Source organism: Cervus canadensis, chromosome 27 (genome assembly GCF_019320065.1).
Source record: "Cervus canadensis isolate Bull #8, Minnesota chromosome 27, ASM1932006v1, whole genome shotgun sequence".
Taxonomy (NCBI): domain Eukaryota; kingdom Metazoa; phylum Chordata; class Mammalia; order Artiodactyla; family Cervidae; genus Cervus; species Cervus canadensis.
This window is the reverse complement of record NC_057412.1, coordinates 6,435,064-6,450,002: the sequence shown is the minus strand read 5'-3', so window position 1 is coordinate 6,450,002 and position 14,939 is coordinate 6,435,064. Positions and strand designations below refer to the sequence as shown.

General features: G+C 40.8%; 1 long non-coding RNA gene across 1 annotated transcript in view; it reads right to left on the bottom strand.

Annotated features, from left to right (window-relative positions):
* The window catches only part of LOC122428882, a 33,861-nt gene extending 19,148 nt beyond the window's left edge, over positions 1-14,713 (bottom strand). The window contains exons 1-2 of the long non-coding RNA XR_006265841.1: positions 14,585-14,713; positions 8,801-8,906 (exon numbers count right to left, since the gene is read on the bottom strand). This is a non-coding gene — a long non-coding RNA (uncharacterized LOC122428882). The remainder of the gene's footprint in view (positions 1-8,800; positions 8,907-14,584) is intronic.
* Between the last annotated feature and the right edge of the window lie 226 nt (positions 14,714-14,939).

Here is a 14,939-nt window from a genome sequence, read left to right as displayed (position 1 = left end):
TCCTCCGGTTTGTGGGTGGCCCGCCTGGCGAGTATAGGATTTGATTTTATCATGATTGTGCCCCTCCTACTGCCAAGTTGCAGCTTCTCCTTTGTCTTTAGATGCAGGGTATCTGTTTTGGTGGGTTCCAGTGTCTGCCTGTCAATAGTTGTTCAACAACTAGTTGCGATTTGGGGGCTCTGGCAGGAGAGGATGAGTGCACGTTCTTCTTCTCCACCATCTTGAACAAATCCCTTCTCGTTATGGCTTCTTGTTTGTCTTTGGAAGTAAAATATCTTCTTTTAGCAGATTCCAGTCCTTTCTGTCAATGGCTCTTCAGCAGTCGGTTGTGATTTTTGTGTTTTCCTGAGATGAGGTGAGCTCAGATCCCTGTGATGGCTTTTCTTACTGTGGAGTGTGGGTTCTAGGGCACGTGTTCAGGCTTAGTGGTTGTGGCACTCAGGCTCAGTTCCCCCGCGGTACATGGAATCCTCCCAGACCGGGGATTGAACCCATGTCCCCTGCATTGGCAGGAGGATTCTTAACCACTGGGCCACCTGGGGAGTCTCTCTAATGTGGTCCTTACAGTAATGTTAGGTTTGACACCGTGTTACAGAAGAAAAAGTCCAGGGAGCAATTAAGTACCTTGCTCATCCTTCAGCTAGGAATGAAGAAAGGCCAACATTGAGGGCTCCTGACTTCCGTTTTCTTGCTCTAGCCAAGGGTGGGAGCTAAAGGCATCACTTCCCTGTGGCAGTTTCCACTACATCCTACTTCTTATGTTACCCATCCCCAGCATTTTAGTTAGCATCCTCCTGCACAGGAAGAAGTATGGTTTTTAGAGAGGTACATTCACTCTGTGTAAAATTTATTGGATGCTCTGATTCAGAGTTAGTTGCATAAAAAGTCACAGTGTAATAACATTCTATTTAATGAGGTGTTACATTTTTTCCATCCCTCTCTTGGTATTTCAGACATTATTCTCCTAGATCAGAACACCAACATTTTACTCCGTGTTCATGGGTCAGCAGCTTATTTGGTCATCAGTTCACTTCAGTTGCTGTCATGTCCAACTCTTTGCAACCCCATGGACTGCAGCATGCCAGGCCTCCCTGTCCATCACTAGCTCCCCAAGTTTGCTCAAACTCATGTCCATTGAGTCAGTGATGCCATCCAACCATCTCATCCTCTGTCGTCCCCTTCTCCTCCTGCCTTCAGTCTTTCCCAGCATCAGGGTCTTTTCAAATGGCTAATGGTGATTGACATCATGAACCTATGAAAGAGTGTCTGTCAACGCCAACTTACAGCTAAAATACTGCCAAAGTATTATTTGGGACTTTAAGGAGAGGAAGAAAAAGAACCCTCTGGGTGCAAACATCAGCTGGAGGATTGAGTTCATGCAAGCTTCTCCTGCCTTGGAAATTAAGCAAATGGAATCTTCCTAGACAAGTAGAAGAAAGCCAGAATGGGGCTAAAATGATGATTTTCTGTGAGCTAAACCTACTTGGGGAGTATGATTCAGATCCCATAGAAATTCTTTTCCTTCCCATTCTGGTTTTTGTCAGCCCTCCAAATTCATCCCTCTTGCAACTAAACCTCCTTATACTCAAGAGGCAGTTTCTAAGTGCCCTGAGAATTCAAATACAGTGTGTACCTTCTTAAAGGTTTGCTCTCCATGTCTCTTAATAGAAATTTATATTGGATCTGGGACACCATGTGGTAACTTTTTTTAACTTTTTATTTTATATTGGAGTATAGTTGATTAACTATGGTGTTAGAGAAGACTCTTGAGAGTCCCTTGGACTGCAAGGAGATCCAACCAGTCCATCCCAAAGGAGATCAGTCCTGGGTATTCATTGGAAGGACTGATGTTGAAGCTGAAACTCCAATACTTTGGCCACCTCATGCGAAGAGTTGACTCATTGGAAAAGACCCTGATGCTGCGAAAGATTGAGGGCAGAAAGAGAAGGGGATGACAGAGGATGAGATGGCTGGATGGCATCACCGACTCGATGGGCAAGAGTTTGAGTAAACTCCGGGAGTTGGTGATGGACAGGGAGGCCTGGCATGCTGTGATTCATGGGGTCGCAGAGTCGGACACAACTGACCGACTGAACTGAACTGAACTGAACTGATAGTTGATTAGCAATGTGATAGTTTCAGGTGTACTGCAAGGTGATTCAGTGATACACACACACACACGTATCCATTCTTTTCCTGATTCTCTTCCCATTTAAGCTGCTACATAATATTGAGCAGAGTTCCCTGTGCTATGCAGTAGACACAATTGATTAGGGAGGTAGCTGTAAACTCCTTGCTCAGCAATTTTACCACACGTTATATATTCCTTTCACTATGATGTTCAGCATGTTCTGGGAGCTTTGGGCAAACAATTATTTCTTCCCACTATGATTATGAAATGCAGGTAGGCTTTGAATGGACACCATGGAGAAAAGTGGTGTAAAAAATTGAATTCTTTTAGGTAAGCCTAATTCCCCCTTGACTTCTAGCTGTAATTGCCTATGAAAACTCTTGGCTCTAAATCAATTACTTACCCTTAAGTAATTTAATTCCATTCATTTAAAATAAATGATTTGTTGTTGCTCACTTATTCAGCTGTGTCCAACTCTTTGCAACCCCATGGACTGCAGCACACCAGGCCTCCCTGTCCATTGCTAGCTCCCCGAGTTCACTCAGACTCATGTCCATCGAGTCAGTGATGCCATCCAATCACTTCATCCTCTGTTGCCCCCTTCTCCTCCTGCCCTCAATCTTTCCCGGCATCAGGGTCTTTTCCAATGAGTCAGCTAAATGATTGACTTTAAATAAAAATCAATGGCAATGTGTACAAAGTCTCATAATAAAAATGCTAAATGTAAACATTGCCTCAGTCCCCAAACCAGGTGGAACGTGTAAAGGCAGTAAGCAGTGATGTGTTCACATCTTGGCAAGCTTCTTGGCTGGCTTCAAACTGCACTGGCACTTCTAATTTTATATTCAGAGTCAGTTTCTTATTCCCTTTTCACTGCTGCTGCCATCTGTACATTCCGGTCTTCCCCTAGGCATCTTTGGCCCTAAGTCAACGGAATTGTGTGAAGGTGAAGAAAAAGAAACAGCTCTTCTCTCTCCAAGCAGTTTAGGAAATTGCTGTTTCTTTTCTTTTTTCTTGTCCCACCTTGACTTTTTCTCCACCACCGTCCTACTGTTGGGCCAAAGATTTAAAATTAATGAATACTTTTTAGCATTTCTTTAGATCTATTCTCCTCTTTAAACAGTTTTTTTATTAAACTATAGTTGATTTACAATGTTCTGCTAATTTCAGGTGTACAACAAAGTAATTCAGTTATATTTGCACTATATTCTTTTTCAGATTCTTTTCCACTGTAGGTTATTAATAGATATTGAATATAGTTCCCTGTGCTATACAGTAGATCTGGATCTTGTTGTTTTTCTATTATATCTATATCTATATATTAGTGTGTATCTGTTAGCCCCAAACTCCTAATTCATCCCTCCCCTTTTCCCTTTGGTAACCATAAGTTTGGTTTCTAAGTCTGTGAGTCTATTTCTGTTTTGTAAATAAGTTCATTTACATCTTTTTAGATTTCACATACAAGTGACATCATGTAATATTTTCCTTTGTCTGACTTACTTCACTTTGTGTGACAATCTCCAGGTCCATCCATGTCACTGAAAATGGCATTGTTTCATTCTTTTCATGGCTAAGTAACTTTCCATTGTGCGTGTGTGTGTTCTTTATTCATTCATCTGCTGATGGACATTTAAGTTGCTTCCATGTCTTAACCATTGTAAATAGCGCTGCAAAGAACATGGGGTGCATGTATCTTTTCAAATTAGAGTTCTCATCTTTTCTTGTTAAATGCCTAAGGGTGGAATTGCTGGATCACATGGTAACACTGTTTTTTATAATCTAAAATTTATATATCTCACAATCTTAAATCACTACAATAAATTGTTTAGTGGATTTAAGTAATTTTTAAGACTCTTCTCTTTTCCCACCAAAAGAAAAGGCAAGAATTTAGAATGATTTCTGCATAAGACTGACTTTCCACATCACTCTCCCTGATATCATACTTAGAAATGGGTTCTGAGAAGGTATTCATGAAAGAAATAGAAAAGCAACACGTGCCACATTGACGTCCTATTCTGATCTGAACGTGGATTTAGATGGAAACATTATACCCAGACGACAGTGCACTTGAAGAGAAAACAAAGAGCTAAGGGTTGGGTTATCCATTTCAACCTAGCTATGTTTATTTTCTACTGCAAAAACTACCATAAAGTTAGGTTTAAAGCAACACAAATCTAGCATTTCTCAGATTAGAGTTCCAATCAAGTTCTCATGAGGACAAAATCAAGATGTCTGCCAGTCTGCATTTCTTTCTGGAGACTGTTGGGATAAATCCATCCTTGCCTTTTCTGGCTCCTGGAGGCCACCCATGTTCCACCACTCGTGGTCCTTCCCTCCATCTTGAAAGCCAGGAATACCACTTTTCTAACCATTCTTCTGCAGTCACATCTTCCTTGCTCTGATCAGAGTCAAGAAAGAGTCTCTACTTTTAGAAACCTGTGTGAGCGCAACCACTATGGAAAACAGTATGAAAATTCCTTTAGAAAAACCTAAAAGTAAAGCTACCATATTATCCAGCTCCTGGGTGTATCTCTGAAGAAAACAAAAGCACTACTTTGAAAAGATACATGCACCCCAATATTCATAGCAACATTATTTACAATTTCCAAGATATGGAAGCAACATAGCAAGTATCTATCAACAGATGAATGGATAAAGAAGATGTGGTATATATGTGTGTGTGTGTGTGTGTGTGTGTGTGTATAATTAAATAAATATATATGATAAATATTAATATTTATTCTGATGTTTATAATAATAAATATTTAATATTTATTAAATATTAAATATAAATAATATATTAAATAAATATATATATAAAATTAAATACTGCTGCTGCTGCTGCTAAGTCGCTTCAGTCGTGTCCGACTCTGTGCGACCCCATAGACGGCAGCCCACCAGGTTCCCCTGTCCCTGGGATTCTCCACGCAAGAACACTGGAGTGGGAAAATTAAATACTAGTCAGTCATAAAAAAGAATTACACTTTCCCATTTGCAAGAATATGGACAGATCAGGGTATTATGCTTAGTAGATTAAGTCAGATAGAGAAAGACAAATACTATACATTATCACTTACATGTGGAATTGAAAAAGAATAAAACAATGAATGAATGCAAAAAAACAAAAGTAGACTTGCAGATATAGAGAACAAACTAATGGTTGCCACTATGGACTGGGAAAAGGGAAAAAGCCAGATAGAGGCATGGTATTAAGAATTACAAACTGCTATATATAAAATAATCTACAAAGTACACTGTATAGCACAGGGGATATAGCCAATGTTATATAATAACTTTATTTTTTATTTTATTTGCTTTTGGCTACACTGGGTCTTTATTGCTGCACAGAGGCCTTCTCTAAGTTGTGGCAAATGGAGGCTACTTTTGTTGCATTGCATGGGCTTCTTCTTGTGGTGGCTTCTCCTGTTGCAGAGCATGGGCTCTGGGTGCTCAGGCTGAGTAGTTGGGGTGCACGGGCTTAGTTGTTCCATGGCATGTGGAATCTTCCTGAACCAGGGACCAAGCCCATGTCCCCTGCACTGGCAGGAAGATGCTTAACCACTGGACCACAAGGGAACTCTCTATAATAATTTTAAATGGAGTGTAATGCATAAAAATTTTGAATAACTACGTTGAAACTAATATTGCAAATGTACTAATATACTTCAATAGCAAAAAATGGATAAAAACAGAAATTAATTAAATAATTTTGTAAAAACATTAACTTGGGCCCACTTGGATAGCCCAAGATAAATTCCCCATCTCAAAATCCTTAATAATTACATCTACAAAGTTTTTTTTGTTTTTTGTTTTGCTTGTTTGTTGTCATATAAGGTAACATATTCACAGGTACTGGAGATTACAACAGAAATGTGCTTGGGAGGCTAGTATTCTGCTTACCACACTAGCTAACAATACTTCATTCCCTACAGGTAAAGTCATAGGTTAATTATTTCACTTAGCGATGGATCTAACTTTTCACTATTGTTGTTCAGTTGCTAAGTTGTTTCTGACTCTGCGACCCCATGGGCTGCAGCATGCCAGGCTTCCCTGTCCTTTCCCACCTCCTGGAGTTTGCTCAAACTCACGTCCATTGAGTCAGTGATACCATCCAACCATCTCATCTTCTGTCGTCCCCTCCTCCTCCTGCTTTCAATCTTTCCCAGCATTAGGATCTTTTCCAATGAGTTGGATTTTTGCATCAGGTGGCCAAAGTATTGGAGTTATGTAACTTTTCATAGGAAATCTCAAATCTGTCTCTAAATCCTATCTATTTTCACATAGAAGTGTTCCTTGTTGTATATCTTTGAGCAATCAAAAGCTGACAGTTGCAATCACAGTAACATTTCATCTGTTCTGCAACGTTTGGTTGCCACTTGAAAAACATCTAGAGACTCTACAGCATCTAGTTGTATCTTCTGAGAAATTGTGGTCCTCACTAGGCGTCAATCACGTGCTAGTCATGTTTTATTGCACTTGTCACTTGAAGAGAGGTGCATGTGAAATATGGATATTAGGTAGCTCCACTAGTGTCAGCTTTACTCACCCTGCAAGCAGAAAATCTTAGCTCGTTTCATCAAAGTTTATTTCTTACATTACTAAATTTTCTTTAAAATGTTGAGGCCGCTCATCCATCTTTGAAACTTCAGAATTTTCTAAAACTTTTTAAAAATTAGATGATTTTCCCAGACATGACCCTATTTTTTTATTTTCATGGCCTTCACCACCACAGAAAAAGAAAGCCTTAAAATGTTAAGATAAGTAGCCTAGTTTAGAAAAGTATTATTTGAAGGCTAAATACTGGGTTTTTGATACTTACTGTGAATCACAAAAAGTAAAATTGACCTTACTCTTTGTCTATACTATTACTATTGTATTTTCTTGCTGTTATATATTCCCTATTCTACTTTGGAGCTGTAAGACCAGAGGAAATTAACCTATGCTCTAACATAAATCTAAATATCCTGGTGAGTGAAGGAAATATAACAGGAGCCTTAGAAGAAGTAAGCAGACATGTGCACAACAATGTGGACATGACATCTGGATCCTACAAAGTCCAATAGTTCTCAAACATTTTTGGCTTCAGCATCCCTTTACACTCTCAAAAATTAGTGAGAATCTCAAAGACTTTTTTTTACATGGGTTATAACAACTGATATTTCTTATATTAGAAATTTAAGTTGAGAATTTTTAATATTTACTGATTCATTTAAAAATAATAATAATAGACCCATTAAATGCTGCTGTATTCAATTTGCTGCAATCTGTCATTTTGGTTAAAATATGCAAAGAAAATTCAGCCTCACACAGAGATGTAATTGAAAAAGGGAGAACTATTTTAATATCCTTTTCAGATAATTATGGACACTACACTTTGATACTATACCAAAATTCAACAAGTGTATTTTTCAAAGTTAGTTGCAATGAACTTTGCAAACTTGGTACACTCTTGAGAAAATGCAAACCAAAAAAACTTAAATGATGTTTCAATATTATTATAAAAATATTTTTGACCTCCCAGACCCTCTGAATTTCTCTTTAGAACCCCTGGAGTTTCCAGACCACCCTTTAAACCCCACTTCTATATTCTATTAGCTGCACTGGCCTGATAAGCAAGCTCAACTTTTCATTATGTGACTCTTCCTTAAGTCAAAATAAGTCAGGACAGAGTGAAGAAGAACCATTCCTTGTAAGTAAAGTTTGCTTCTTATATTAAGTCAATTTTCTCTTCTCAATAAAAGGCTCTACCAAGTAATATGAAACTACATGTGCAGTTAAAGATCATTTCTTGAAAATCAAATTCTACTTTTATTGGTTCCTCCTACTATAAATGGGTTTCCCTGGTGGCTCAGACAGTAAAGAATCTGCCTGTAATGCAGGAGACCCAGGTTCAATCCCTGGGTCGGGAAGATTCCCTGAAGAAGGAAATGGCAACCCACTCCAGTATTCTTGCCTGGGAAATCCCATGGACAGAGAAGCCTCTTGGGCCACAGTCCACAGGATCTCAAAGAGTTGAACACAATTTGGCAACAGAATTTCAGTGTTGTTTTTTTTTACCTACTATAAATGCTTCCATCTCCCTCTCAAAAGAGTGCCTTCTTCCACCAATTATGTTATTCATGCTTATATAATCTATGATTATAATTAATCTTGGGATTTCTATAATTGTGTTTCATTATAATCCCAAAATTTATTATCTCCAGGGTCTGGAGAAAAGTAGCAAGTAATAGTTTATGGGAGTAAAGATTGGTTGGGAGCAGCAATTAATTTAAACTGCATTTCCTGGAGAAGGAAATGGAAACCCACTCCAGTATTCTTGCCTGGAAAATCCCATGGATGGAGAAGCCTGGTGGGCTACAGTCCATGGGGTCGCAAAGAGCTGGACATGACTGAGCGACTTCACTTTCACTTTCCAAGAAGATAGTTATGATAGTGTCAAAATTGGTTATGACCAAGAAAAATTAAGTGTTTTTCGAAGATATTGGTCCTTTGAACAACTGTGGACACATAGGTCTGGGTTATGGGCTTTCAATTTTATTCTAAGTGCAGTGGGAAGCCACGGGGGATGGGATGCAATATGATCTGATTTTCATGGTGTGGTCTTACCCTCCAACCTAAAAAACAAAGGAACACAAGGAAATTTTTGGCAGTGATGAGTATGATTATTACCTTGATTTTGGTGATGGTCTCACAGGTACATGCATACATCCAATTCATCAAATTGTATACAATAAATATGTGCAGTTCATTGTATATCGATTGTACCTCAATAAATCTGAAAAAGAAAATTTACAAAACAGAGAAGTTACGGAATAAATTTGATATAACCCATAAGAATAAAGATATTAATCCTTTGAGAAGTTTTGACAACCAAAGTATTTCTGGGATTATCAAAAAAAAAAAACAAAAAAAAGGATGCTAAAAGTAAATAATGCAAGTATGTATGTCATCCCTCATACAAAACTGGCTCATACACTGGGATACTGTGAGCAATTCACTACCCTATAAAAAGGGATCTAGCTTTACCTAGTCTGTCTCCCTGTTTTCAGCCCTCCAAGGAGCTCTCACTTTTGCTAGACTGATTCTTTAGGGCTTTTTTAGACAGAACCAAGTGAACGACAAGGGAAAAGCATTGGAAATTGGAGGACTGGGAATAGGGAAAAAGTTTTGTCAGGTGAAGGATATCTGAAAAATAAAACTGATGCATCATAGATGGGAGTGGCATAGGAAGAGGAATTTTTAAAAGCATTGGTTTCGAGAGATGAAAGGGATTTAAGTTACTTTGAAGCAAGTTTTGGTTTCAGTACTGTGTTATTTTGACCACAGTATGCTCCAGATATAACCAACCATATTTTACAAACATTCTCCCTGTGGGCTCATCCAATATGACATTTGGAGTTCCTTATGAAACACCTAGAATTCTTAGTTTATATTCCTGCTCTACCACATGACACTCTTCAGTATAAAGCAGTTAAATTAAACTCTTTGGAGGGCCTCATAAGTTAGATAATTGGAGCACAAGGAAGAATCTGTCATCAGACGCCTTTCACTAAGTTAATTATAATAAAACCAACATCAAGTGGTTAGAAACAGAGGTTAAAATTTCACTCACTTGGACTTTGCATAATAATAAACTAAACTGCTGGACTGAATTGGCATTCTGCTGGTAATATGATTTGGAAACAGAAAAACCAGCCAATGAGTGATCTATTCTGTTTCTTGAAAGTAATTTCAAGTAACACAAGGCTTTAACTTCCCTTTGCTTTTAAAACGTTATTTGTGATAGGAATCATGCAAACAAATTAGACAATCTACACACGTTTCCTCCCCTATGGGTCTGGACAACAAATCACCTAAATACTTTATAGCCCAGACACTGTGGCTGCAACTCTCTATCGATCCATTTCTTGAAAAAATTAACACATTCTACAAATCCTGAAATCACCTTAAAAAGCAGTCAGTACCAGGGAAGGATGGGGTTTCCCAGGAGGCTCAGAGGTAAAGAATCTACCTGCCAATGTAGGAGACACGCAGGAGACATGGGTTTGTTCCCTGGGTCAGGAAGATCCGCTGGAGGAGGAAATGGCAACCCACTCTAGTATTCTTGCCTGGGAAATCCCTTGGACAGAGGATCCTGGTGGGCTACAGTTCACAGGGTGACAAAGAATCAGACTGGACACACACACACACACACATACACACACATACACCAGGGAAGAAGCATAAGAGCAGAAATGAAGAGATTACACAGTGGAAAAGAATCAGAAGACAGTGAGTGCCATAAATACATGGAATGCGAAATGAGAAGAACCAGTTTTCTTTTCCTACTGGGAAGAATCTAATCAGTTTGCTTCCATGTGTGTGTTCCACATAAAATACATTTGCTATTTTTTTTAAGACTTCAGGTAACACACCCCTAAACTAAAGACTAAAGCCATATTCAACTTCCCAGTTCTTCATTAAACAGGTTTCATGTTACCTTGTCCATGGCAAAATTCTCCTTTTTTCGGCTATGTTTAATGCTTCCGCTATCATCATGATAAGGTTTTATAACCCCTTCTCTGGCCTGGTAACACTTAAACACTAAAAAAAATGTCCGATTCCAGAGCCTTGTTACTTTCCACTTTCCTTCTACAGCCATTATAAACTCTAGACTCCAATTCTCAATATGTTCACCATTAAAATATATTAGCTAAAAACTCTAGGTACATTTAATTTTTTTTTAAATGAAAAAGTCCCTAACAACTCCCTTCTGGTAATACACTCTTTTGCTCCTCAGATAAACTTCCTCTTAATTTTTCAGAAAGGGGAGAAGCTTTCCCTGTTGTATATGCCCCAAAGTAAGAAAATATTCCAAGTATATACAGACAGCATTGCAGACATCACCAGCGCTCCTCACTTGCCGCTGTTCACCAACTGCAAATATCTGCAGCTTCTGCGTGAGCTGCCCCCTGGCCGCTGGGGTGTTTTTGTCCCAGAAGCAGAGCAGGCCGGGGCAGAAGCCCTGGGAGTCCAGGCCACTTTCAGCAGCTCTCAACCAGCCCTGGTTAACTGGCGTTAGACAACAATCTCTCCAGCATCCTTGCCTGCAGGGGCACCAGCCCTGAGTCACGTCCCACACAGCTTCTAGGAGGCCCCGGGGGAAGGAGTCCCGGGCGCCTACGGGGTGACCTCTTCAGTAACTCACCTCCCACCAGCTTCCTTCCCTTCCCTGCCTCCATGCCCCACTCCCTGAAAGATACTTCCTGGGATCTCCCCCCAAAAGAGGTGACTTGTACTCAGATCCTCATCTCAAGATCTGCTTCTGAGGGAGCCCAACTTAAGTCAGAGAGAATCACCAAAATATTTTATAAACTATTGACTTAAAGGCAGAGACTGATGGGAACAACTTCACTTTAATGCAACTCTGCTTATGGATCGTCCCTGCTGGCTCAGAGAGTAAAGAATCTGCCTGCAATGCAGGAGCCCCAGATTCGATTCCTGGGTCAGGAAGATCCCCTGGAGAAGGGAATGGCTACCCACTCCCAGTGTTCTTGCCTGGAACATCCCCTGGACAGAGGAGCCTGGCGGGCTACACAGTCCATAGGGTTGCAAAGAGTCAGACATGACTGAGCGACTAATACTTTGAAAGATACATACATTCTATGAGATAGACTCACAGCAGAATGAAGTAGATTAGGAACACTGGATCAGGGATCCAGAAAAACTTCCGAAGGAAGGTAACATCTCAAAGAGGCCTCGAAGGATGAATATGCGTTCAGCTGGGGCAGAAGTGCTTAAAGGACACTTGAGGCAGAAAGACCAACAGAATAAAAGCAAGCAAAAAAAAAAAAAGAAATATAATACACTCAGGGTGAGAAGGGAAATGATGAAGATGAAGCAGGAAAGCAGTTCAGAGCCATGAACACGATTCTAAGCCCTCAGAACATCAATTTCCCTCTCTGAGGACAAAATAGGTGATCAGGGAATTGATACATTACAGTTGTTTAAAAACATGTGAGCAGGGACATCCCTGGAGGCACAAAGGATAAGAATCTGCCTACCAATGCAGGGGACACAGGTTCAGTCCCCGGTCAGGGAAGATTGCACATACTGCGGAAAAACTAGGCCTAAGAGCCCAAACTACTGAGCCTGTGAACCACAGCTCCTGAAGCCCACACGCCCGGAGCCTGGGCTCCGCCAGAGAAGCCACAGCAATGAGCAGCCTGCCGCTGCAAGGAAGAGTTGCCCCCTCCTGCCACAGGTAGAGAAAGTCCAGGCAAAGCAGAAGACCCAGTGCAGCCAAAAATAAAAATGAAGAAAGACACCTATGAGCAGAGCATACAGCAGATTGTCAGAAGAAGATGAATAATATAAACAGTATGAAAAATTTGAATTTCTTAAGCTTATGTGTATGTGTGTGTGTGCTCAGCTGTGTCCACCTCTTTGCAACCCCGGGGACTTTTGCCCGCCAGGCTCCTCTGTCCGTGGGGTTTCCCAGGCAAGAATACTGGAGAGGGTTGCCATTTCCCTCTCCAGGGGATCTTTCCAATGCAGGGACTGAACCACTGTTTCCCGTGTCTCCTGCAGTGGCAGGCAGATTTACTAGTGCAGACCAGTTGTAGCACACCTATTATTTTTGGGCATGTGCGTTTGCAGAGATATATGCAAATGAATCTTAGCGCTCTTTCATGAATAAAAGTAAGTCGTTAGGCAAAAGGTACTCTGTGGTTTCAGATTTGTGAGATATATCTGCATGCAGTGAGCACAAGTTACTCTACAAAGCTGGTACTGTCTGGTGTGACGTATTGCCATGAAGGGCACCATCACCTGCGCGGTTTTCAACCGGGAAACCAGGACTTATCCTTAACAGGTTCCCCTCCTGCCGTGGCCACACCCAGTCCATCAGAGTTGCGTCAGTTTTACCTCTCAGATAATTCCCGGATCTCCCCATTCTTCTCGGCTGTCTGTGTCACGTTCAATTGGGCCGCCATCAATCAGTTCTCGCTGTGACGGAAGCAAGAGCAGACATTCACCCGCTCCCAGCCGTCACGCCCCTCCCCAGCGTACAGTCCTGCTTTGGCTCACCGCGGCCCTGCTGGCAAAGACCCAGCTTGACGTGGCCTCTGCCCAGCGATTCAGGCCCATCTCTCTCAATGCCATCAAGCCACACTGGCCACCGTTTAATGCCCCAGAAAAGCCCGTGATCCTAAGCACATTGAGGGTTATGCCTGTATTGATACATCAGGTCCCATTGAAGATGATACGTGTCATTGTCAAGCTACAATTATGGACCTAATGACGGCCCATATCAAGGTGGTGTATTCTTCTCTACAGTTTATCTTCTGCAGACTAGCCCCTTTGAACCACCAAAGGCTGCATTTACAGTAAGAATGTATCATCCAAATATTAACAAGAACGGCTGCATCTGTCTTGCTCGTCTAAGATCAGAGTGATCTCCTGCTTTAACTGTTTCTGAAGCTCTTATATTCATTCCTCACTGTGCTGTAATCCAAGCCCAGTTTACCCCCTAGTGCCAGAGATCACACAGATCTACAACACAGAGAGAGATGCAACAGAAATCACCAGAATGAACTCAGAAAATTGCCATGAGATGCTACCTTAAGGTCAGATTAACCTGCATTAGATCTGGAATAAACTTTAAATTATTGTTGATATATACATTTGACACCCAGGTTCGATCCCTCGGTCGGGAAGATCCCCTGGAGAAGGGAATGGCAACCCACTCCAGTATTCTAGCCTGGAGAATTCATGGACAGAGGAGCGTAGCGGGCTACAGTGCATGGTGGTGCAGAGTCATACACGGCTTAGTGACTAAATAACAACAACATCCCACGCACCCCTCCAATTTTACCTATTTAATTCCCATTTCTCCTCCACCTCTCAGCCAAAGACCACTCTCTCAGGAAACCATCCCTGGCCTCCAGACAAAGCCAGGTTTCTCTGTTTGTGGCTCCCCTAACCTTATGTCTCCCTCCTTCTCCATCTGCCATCACCTACCCGTGTGCCCACTTGATCATCTACCTTCCTCTCTTGACCATAAGGTCTATGAAGATGGCACATAGCAAAGGCTTAAGAAATATGTGTTTAAAGAAATTATTCTAAGAAGTTAACTTCACTCAGGTATCTCATTAATCATTTCAGATGTTATCTATTTATGCCCATTTAGAGTTAAGAAAACTAAAGTGCTAAGAGACTTAAAAATCTTGTTCAGTCAGTAATGATGGACCTAAAATTTATTCTCAAGTCTGTCTGACTTGAGCTGACCCTCCTGGCCACCACCCTATCCTGCAAGAGTAGATAACTATTATATGATGGGGTTTCCACATTAAATATTAAAATATATATATACAAATGAACCTATAACAAAACAGAATAGGCCACAGACATAGAAGGCAAACTTAGGGTTAGCAAAGGGGAAAAGGGGTGGGAGTCTGAGATTAACATACTCACACTGTTTGCTGTTTAGTCGCAAAGTCGTGTCCAACTCTTTTCAACCCGATGGACTGTAGCCCACCAGGCTCTTTCCTCTCTCCATGAGATTTTCCAGACAAGAATGCTGGAGTGGCTTGCCATTTGCTTCTCCATGTATGCACACTATTGTATATAAAATGGATAACCAGCAAGGATCTACTGTATAGCACAGAGAACTATATTCAACATTTTGTAATAACCTATAAGGGGAAAGAACAAAGAATATGTACACACACATGTAAACACACACACACACATAAAAAGTGAAAAAAGTGCACGTGTCAGTTCCGTCATATCTGACTCTTTGCAACCCCATGGACTGTCATTAACCAAA